General features: G+C 34.1%; 1 long non-coding RNA gene across 1 annotated transcript; it reads right to left on the bottom strand.

Annotated features, from left to right (window-relative positions):
- Window positions 1–3,770: 3,770 nt before the first annotated feature.
- LOC105801226 (uncharacterized) lies at window positions 3,771–6,477 on the bottom strand. The gene is made up of 4 exons (XR_001135908.2): window positions 6,330–6,477; window positions 4,475–4,529; window positions 4,053–4,143; window positions 3,771–3,949 (listed from the first exon to the last, which is right to left on the bottom strand). It is a non-coding gene; the product is annotated as an uncharacterized LOC105801226 (long non-coding RNA).
- Window positions 6,478–8,192: the final 1,715 nt, after the last annotated feature.

The following is an 8,192-nucleotide window of genomic DNA, read 5'->3' as shown; positions in this document are numbered from 1 at the left end:
TATGTAGGCTAGGTGTATTTTGAGATTTTGTACTCAGAGTTGTAAGCATCCAACCGACAAATCCTGGACTCAACCAAGTTCGTATATTTTGTTTTGTTTCAAGTTGGCATGTACTTGGTTTTTAGTAAAGTCATTTCTATAAATATATTTTTGTGACAAAACAAATATTAACTTTTGGTTGCTATAATAATAATACTATTAGTTAATTAAATTGTTTTAATGTGATATACTTAGGTTGCAGTACGTTTTGGAAATGGAAGTGTTGGGAATTGATTTGGGAGATGATTTGAATATGAATATATTGTGAAATCTTTTATGTAAAATAAGTAGAAATGCTACCGAATTTTTTGAAAAAAAAACTTGCCACTACATTACCATTTCAATAAAGTGAAATAGTAATTTAGGTTGTTTCGACATTTCAATGTGGCATTTTATATTTGGATCCTCTAACTAGGTTGGATACACAAATAATGGATGATTGAGATGTGGTGTCATTGATGACACATTGGTTAGGTTTTTGGTTGTTGATTTGGTATATATTGGTCGTTCTTGAACGTGTTTTAAGGTATTGTGATCATATGTTATATGTTGGTTTAGGTACCTAAGCCTTTGGATGAAAAATGCGCATGATTTTGGTCACTTTTGGGTATACACGGCATGGGACACGAGCTGTCACACGACCGTGTGGTATACACGGGCGTGTGTCCCTAGTGTGTTAGGTGCAGGCTTCACACGGGCTGACACACAGCCTGCGACATGGCCATGTGACCCAAGTCAATAAGTTACATAGCCCATATACACGGGCGTGTAAGATCACCCCATGCAAGAAGAGATGGAATCACTTCATAAGAACAGAACTTGGGATCTAGTGAAGCTTCCTAAAGGTAAACAGGTTGTTCGTTGTAAATGGGTGTTCAAAAAGAAAGAAGGAACTCTAGGAGTTGAAGAACCTAAATATAAATCAAGGCTAGTTGCAAAAGGTTACAGTCAGATTCCATGTGTAAACTTCACAGATGTGTTTTCTCCAATTGTGAAGCATAATTCGATTCAAGTCTTGCTTGGTATTGTGACCATGTATGATTTGGAGTTTGAGTAGTTAGATGTAAAAACAATGTTCTTGCATGGAGAACTTGATGAATATATTTACATATAATAACTAGAAGGTTTTATAGCCTCAGAAAAGGAGGACTATATTTGCTTGCTGAAAAAGTCACTTTATGGCTTGAAACAGTCACCAAGACAGTGATATAAGAGGTTTGATTCTTTTATGACTACTCATGATTTCAAAAGAAGCAGCTTTGACAGTTGTGTTTATTTTAATAAAAATAGTGATAGGTATTTTATGTATCTACTCCTCTATGTTGATGACATGTTGATAGCAGCCAATGATAAATGATAGATAAAAAGGTCTTAGTAAAGAATTTAAGATGAAGGATTAGGGAGCAGCAAAGAAGATACTTGGGATGAAGATTCTTAGAGGTAGAAAAACATGTAAATTGTACCTAAATAAAAAATGGTACATTGAGAAAGTTCTTTACAGGTTCAATATGCAGACTGCCAAGCCTGTTAATACTCCATTAGTAGCCTACTTCAGAATTTTATCGGCTTTGTCTCCACAATCAGATGATGAGATTGACTACATGTTACGTATTCCATATTCTAGTGTAATGGGATCTCTCATGTATTCTATTGTTTGCTCATATCCAGATTTATCATATGCAGTTAGTGCAGTTAGTAGATACATGACAAATCCTGGTAAAGAACACTAGAAAACAGTTAGTCGATTTTTAGATACTTACAAGGTATTATTGATGTTTGCTCATAGTTTGGAAGAACTAGAGATGGAGTCATTGGGTATGTTGATTCTAATTTTGCTGGAGACCTTGATAAAAGAAGATCTCTTACAGGGCATGTCTTTACTATTGGGGATTACACAATCAGTTGGAAAGCCTTTTTGCAAACTACAGTTGCTTTATCTACTATTGAAACTGAGTACATGGCAATTACTGAGACTTGTAAAGAAGATATTTGGTTAAAGGGACTCTTTGATGAGCTTAGTAAAGACCTTCAGATCAGTACAGTGTTTTGTGATAGTTAGAGTGCCATATTCCTTACGAAAGATCAAATGTTTCATGAGAGAACAAAGCATATTGATGTTCGGTGTCATTTAGTGCATGATATTATTGCTTGTGGAGATATTGTTGTGAGCAAAGTTAGTACTCATGAAAATCCTGTAGATATGATGACTAAGTCACTTCCTATAACCAAGTTTGAGCATTGCTTGCACTTGGTTGGTGTTCATTGTTGAAGAACACCCCTTTAAGGGGTTTCGTGGAAGAGATGGGGAACTTGGTTGTTGAGAATTCATAGTGAAAAACTTATTCATTGGGAATTCGTGTCAAGGTGGAGATTGTTAGAGTTGAGTGACTCGAATCCTTGTTAAAATAAAATGCAATGGTAAAATAAAATAAAAGTAAAATCCATATAGAACTATACTTCTTTTATTTTACATTGATTAGAATAAGGTTTTTCAACCTTACTACACTTCATCTATTTGACATTGATTAGAATAAGGTTTTTCAACCTATAAATAGATGTAGTCTAAACTCCTCTTGTATCATTTGAATTTGACATTAGTGAAATTTTCTTCTCCTCTGCCCGTAGATTTTTTTTCCTAAAAGGGTTTCTACGTAAAATCTGTATGTTCTTATTTTTCTTTCTTTTTGTTTTGTGATCATTATATATTATCATTATTAACGTTAGTTTCTATAGTGTTATCTTTATCAGTTTCATTCAAATTCTCTTACACTTTCAATGGGCCCACCATAAACCATTGTTTGGCTGATGGTGATAAGTTATTACGAGAGGGGTCGTAATAGTGATTCAAAGCCCTTCCTTCTAAATGGCCAATACACTTTTAACTTAATATTTCGAATTTTCCCTTCTTCATTGACTATGTTCTTCCCCTCTCTCTTTCACAAACAGTGTAAATTAAGTGCAAAATTAAACATAGAATCTAGAAACATGAATCCTCTAAATCATAATATCTTTATTTGATAGTTTGGGTCCTAGAAATCTGAGGAGTAACATCTCTTTCACACCACGTTTGGTTGAGGGGAATGAAATAAGGTTGTAATGGAATAGAATTGTAATGTAATAGAGCTGTAATCAGTAATTCAGTTGTTTGGTTGAATGAAATGGAATAGAATAGAATTGTAATAGTATTCTTGTGTTTGGTTGAATGGAATAGATATTGTAATAGCATAAGGAAAATGCTTAAATGACTAGAATACCCTTAACAAAATTTTTTTAAAGTAGATGATTATTGTTATTGTTATTAAATTTTAATAGGATTATTATTAAATATAATTTTATAATAATAAATAATTTAATCATATTTTAATATAATAATTATTAAATATAATTTAATAAAAATAATATATAATTTAATAATATTCTTAATATAATTTGGTTCATCTATAAGGAAGGATGTACTTTTGAGATTTTGTGAGGGGAATCTATGAAGATCAGCCTTTGACAAATGTTACCCTCTCATCCCACACACACTTAACTTTTGTCATATGGGTGATTCTAGCCATCAAATTCGACACAATTTCTTTTACCAAATCAATTTCCTCATTTCACTACATGCCTAATACGAAGGAAAAAAAAACATAATCTCAGGGGATCATAGTTGCCAAAATTACAAATATTGATCCAAAAACCATTTATATATATATATATATAATATCAAACATCTATACACCAAAAAAACCTTAGCAAGTAGACCCTATTTTAACTTCTCTATATTTTTCCCCAACCCATTGACATCAACTCCAAAAATATTCCCCTAAAATATCAGAAAAGAAAAAGCGCTCTATTGCTGCCATTGATGTATCTTCAATCTGAATTACTTTCCATACTCCCCATGACCCTTAATCATCTTGGTCTATGTATCATGCCAAAACCCCACATCAAAAACATGAATAATAATAATAAAAATTATTGCATTGTAGGAAATGTAAAAGAAGAGAAACCAAATCATATGTTACCTTCTTAGAACTCTTCTTTTCCCTAACTTCATATCTTTATTGGCATATACCAGTCAACCACGCCCCAGGGCTCACCAGCTACCACCATAACCTACCAATACATGTCAAATTTACACAAAAAATATATATGAAGCTTACATATATGCTTCAAATACATCAATGTTTACTTACAAAACTAAACTAAACTATGCTTCAACAAAACGAACCAAGTTGCTATTTTTAGGTCTTATTTTGACAATAGTTGAAAGAGAGCAGATAAGAGTTGTATGATCAGTTGTGATGCTCATGAAATTATATGTACACCAAGTTAAAAAAGTTCAGCTAAAAACTATAGCAATCTAACTAGCATTGAGCAATATGTAACCCTATATACATGTTTGTAATGATTTCATGATCAAGAAAAAGCCCAAAAAAAAACTTACCAAAAAAAGGAAAGTCCAAATCAAAAGAAGAATCCAAAGGGAAATCACTTATGCACTGCAAATGAATAAAATGAAACATTACAAGCTAATAGAGAAATGAGTATTCTAACAAGATTTCATAAACTTATCCAACACTTCAAAAAATGATAGTTTCCAGTTCGCTAAATTCAGGGTACTGAATATTTTATAACGCCAATGATTTGAGATATGAAACCCATAAATTTACAAAGACATCATACCATTAAAGTAACAAGAATCAGCAAATAGTGTTACTAAGATCATATTTGGAGAAGCTTCGAGGATTAAATCTGTTGATAAGATAAATTTTCTAGCTAAGGCAATTGTAAAGAGATAACACCTTTTATAAAACAAAAGAAACAATAATAATACATTGAAATTTATACCAATTAGTACAAAATTTTTAAAGCAATCATGAAAGGAAAAGTAACACGATACGCACAATTGTACTCAGTCCATCCAATGGTCTGATTTTCCAAATCATACAAAACCAGCTTGTTGGAAAGCACTAAATTTGTAGGCAACAAAACAAAGTTCTACAGAAAATTTAAATTACCCTAATTTTAGCAAATACTATTGCAACTTACGGTCTAATAAAATCAATGCTACACGATACACACTCAAGAATTCCATTTAGTATTCATTTGGATTTGATGAGTAAAACCTTTTTAATCCAAGTTATAAAAATAACCAATCTTCTAGGACAACCTAAAAAAACATGTCTGGAAAAGGACAATAGAACATGGTAAAAAGGTATTTTTAATGATAATTTAAAAGAATAATCAACAATAACAGAAGACATAAATATACCATTATTTTCAATAAAAACATCAGTATAAACCTTGCAGAGTAGCTAGGACAATATCGCAGGTAATTATTAAAGTATACCTTAGGTATCCGAATTAAAGTTATAAGTATCACGACCAGAACAATATAGATCCTATGGAAATTACATCAATATACAAACTACAACAAGAACAAAAACATGTGGAAACAAGTGCACCAATGTAGTAATTTTGAAATAATATTTTTCACCTTCCAATTGAGCCTATAGGGTGTGAATTTCATGAAAAAGTTCTACAATAGAATATAAAAAATAGCAAAAAGTAGAGAATTCAATGAACTAAAGAAAGTTCTTTCTCATTCTATATTCTCTTGCAACTGTTAGAAACCACAATATGTATCTATTGTTGATAAATAAGTCCATCACTTTTAACATTGATTTTTACAAACTTTTTGGAGCCATTATTGATAAATAAGTCCATCACTTTTAATCTGTTATTTCCTTATAAGCTAACACTTGTTTTGGGGAGCCCATTTCATTTGTAGCTTCTATATGCACTTTTAATAAACTATCAAAAGTAATTGGAACAATAGCATAGTCCATGGAGAAGGCCTATAGAAATTGTAATTGTGCCAATGATAACCATTCATGGCAAGCTATTATATTGCAAACCAAAAGATTTGCTTAAGGATCACAAAAGCAAACTGATTTTCAGTTGTTGTGGAAATCATACCAAAGAACTCAAATTAATCAAATTTGGTATAACACTCCAAAAACCAAAAGAAAGATGAAAAACCCCAACAAGAATCAAACATATCATTTTTTTTCAACAAGAATTAAACATATTGGCAACATTAGTAACCAAATTCCCAAAGTCAATTAAGTTGTGTGATCCAATTAAAGAGTTGAAAGAATGATAGATTAATTGAGCAAGAATCAAAGAAATTTTAATTAAAGAATCAAAGTCAATCAACATTTCTTCAATCGATAAACATGAAACCCATAAAATCAAAATCGAAATTGAAAAACAAAAATCTATTAAGACATAGATACCTCGTTAATTTGACAATCGGAGGTTAACTGATCATTCAATACAAAAAGAAGAAGAATGTTATGGAACAAAATTAAGAGTAAAGGAAGAAGAAAAGAATTTGAAGAAGAGAGGAGAATTTAGGAGAATTCAGAGATTTGGGAAATTTTCGTGTATATTCAACATAACCCTATAACCATGCAATGCATTCAATATAAAGAAAATAAACAAACAGAATGATGTGGACCATTCTGTTAAAAACAAAAATGCAAAACGCCCCGTATGACTAATTCCCAAAACTCCCCGTTTCACTTAATCTTCGCAAATGTCTCCTGCTAACTTTTCTGCTCATAACAATATTCCCTTCCCAGAAAACAGCCTTGTCCTCAAGGCTGAAAATGAGGACATTTGGCTTGGATTGCAGTCAAAGACTCCCACGTCGTATCTTCTGGAAAAGAGTTAGCCCACTCTACCAACACTTTGGTCACAGCTTGACTTTCTTTCTTAACCATCCTCCGTTCAACAATGCGAACTGGCTCTTTTGGTAAACTCCTCTCCAAGTGATGTTTGTCAGCAGATTTATCACATTGATTCTTTGAGAAACCAAATATAACCGCAGGTAATAGTGACTTCTTTGAAAGCTTGTCAATAAGCATCAACCAAGTTGTTCTCTTAGATCCCCAACTATTCTGGCCACCTCCATTACTTTGATTCCCCCAACCAGTTCCAGTATAATTCCCAAAATTTTGGGACCAGAATGCTGATTTTGCTTCCCTCAGTTAAAAGGTTCACGTTTCTGACCTCTAGCCCCATTCTGAACTTGCCGTTTCATAAGTTCAGATGAACGAAATCCTCTCAACCACATAAAGCACCACTCTGCAGGTGTTTTCCACATATCAGATAGCATGTGAAATACATCTACCTTGGCACCAATGCTCGTGTTCAAGGCACGTGCGCCCTTCTGGTACATGAACTGCCCTGTATCCAAACACCCCGTTCCACTTGAAACTATCGCTGTTGCACCCATGCTCGTGTTCAAGGCGCCATAGTGCAAGGTATTAGCAACAACACCAACATTATTGGATTTTAAACTAAAAATAGAGCCTTGCTGTTTCAAGTTGACCAGCTCCCTCATCGGATCCCCGAACGGCCCACATCCAAAATGATCTTGGAGGCTCTTTATATACGCCGACCAAGTCGGCATTTGCAAGCCTCCGTTCCTCTGCGAATAGAAATGTTGCCATTCCAGAGCACGCCCTCCCAGGTTTAGCATTACCAGTCAGATCTTGTTAGCATCTGGAGTACCATCGGCCTCAAAGAACTGTTCCAATTTAGTCCACCATTCCCTGAAATCAGTGCCATCAAACCTGGGCCATTCCAGTCTGTTACCTTTCCCCGAAGCTCCAAAAGTAATTGGTTGCTCTCTCAAATGGACACTGCCTCCTACAGCAACAGACGGATCCGTCTGCATCTGATGTGGATCAGAATCTTTTGGTAGGAACCCAGTAGGAGCTCCCAGGACTCCTTTTCCCTTGTCAACAGCAGCAACTGCAGGATTTCCCGACGAGCCTGTCGCCGGAGGTCCAAAATACTGGCCCAGCAACGCCTGCAAGTCTCCTCGAAGCTCAACTTTGAACTCCTGAAGTCAAGTTTCCATTTTGGTATCCTGACGCGCGATTTTCTCTCGAATTTTTGAAATTTCTTGCTGCATACTGCCCACTTCTTTCTGCCACCACGTCAAGACACCATCGCCGGCCATTTAAAAGGGATCGAGAAAGCTCTGATACCTTTGTTACGGAACAAAATTAAGAGTAAAGGAATAAGAAAAGAATTTGAAGAAGAGATGATAATTTAGGAGAATTCAGAGATTTGGGAAATTTTCATGT

This window comes from Gossypium raimondii, chromosome 7 (genome assembly GCF_025698545.1).
Source record: "Gossypium raimondii isolate GPD5lz chromosome 7, ASM2569854v1, whole genome shotgun sequence".
Classification (NCBI taxonomy): domain Eukaryota; kingdom Viridiplantae; phylum Streptophyta; class Magnoliopsida; order Malvales; family Malvaceae; genus Gossypium; species Gossypium raimondii.
Note: the sequence above shows the minus strand (reverse complement) of the source record. Positions and strands in the feature narration are given on the sequence as shown.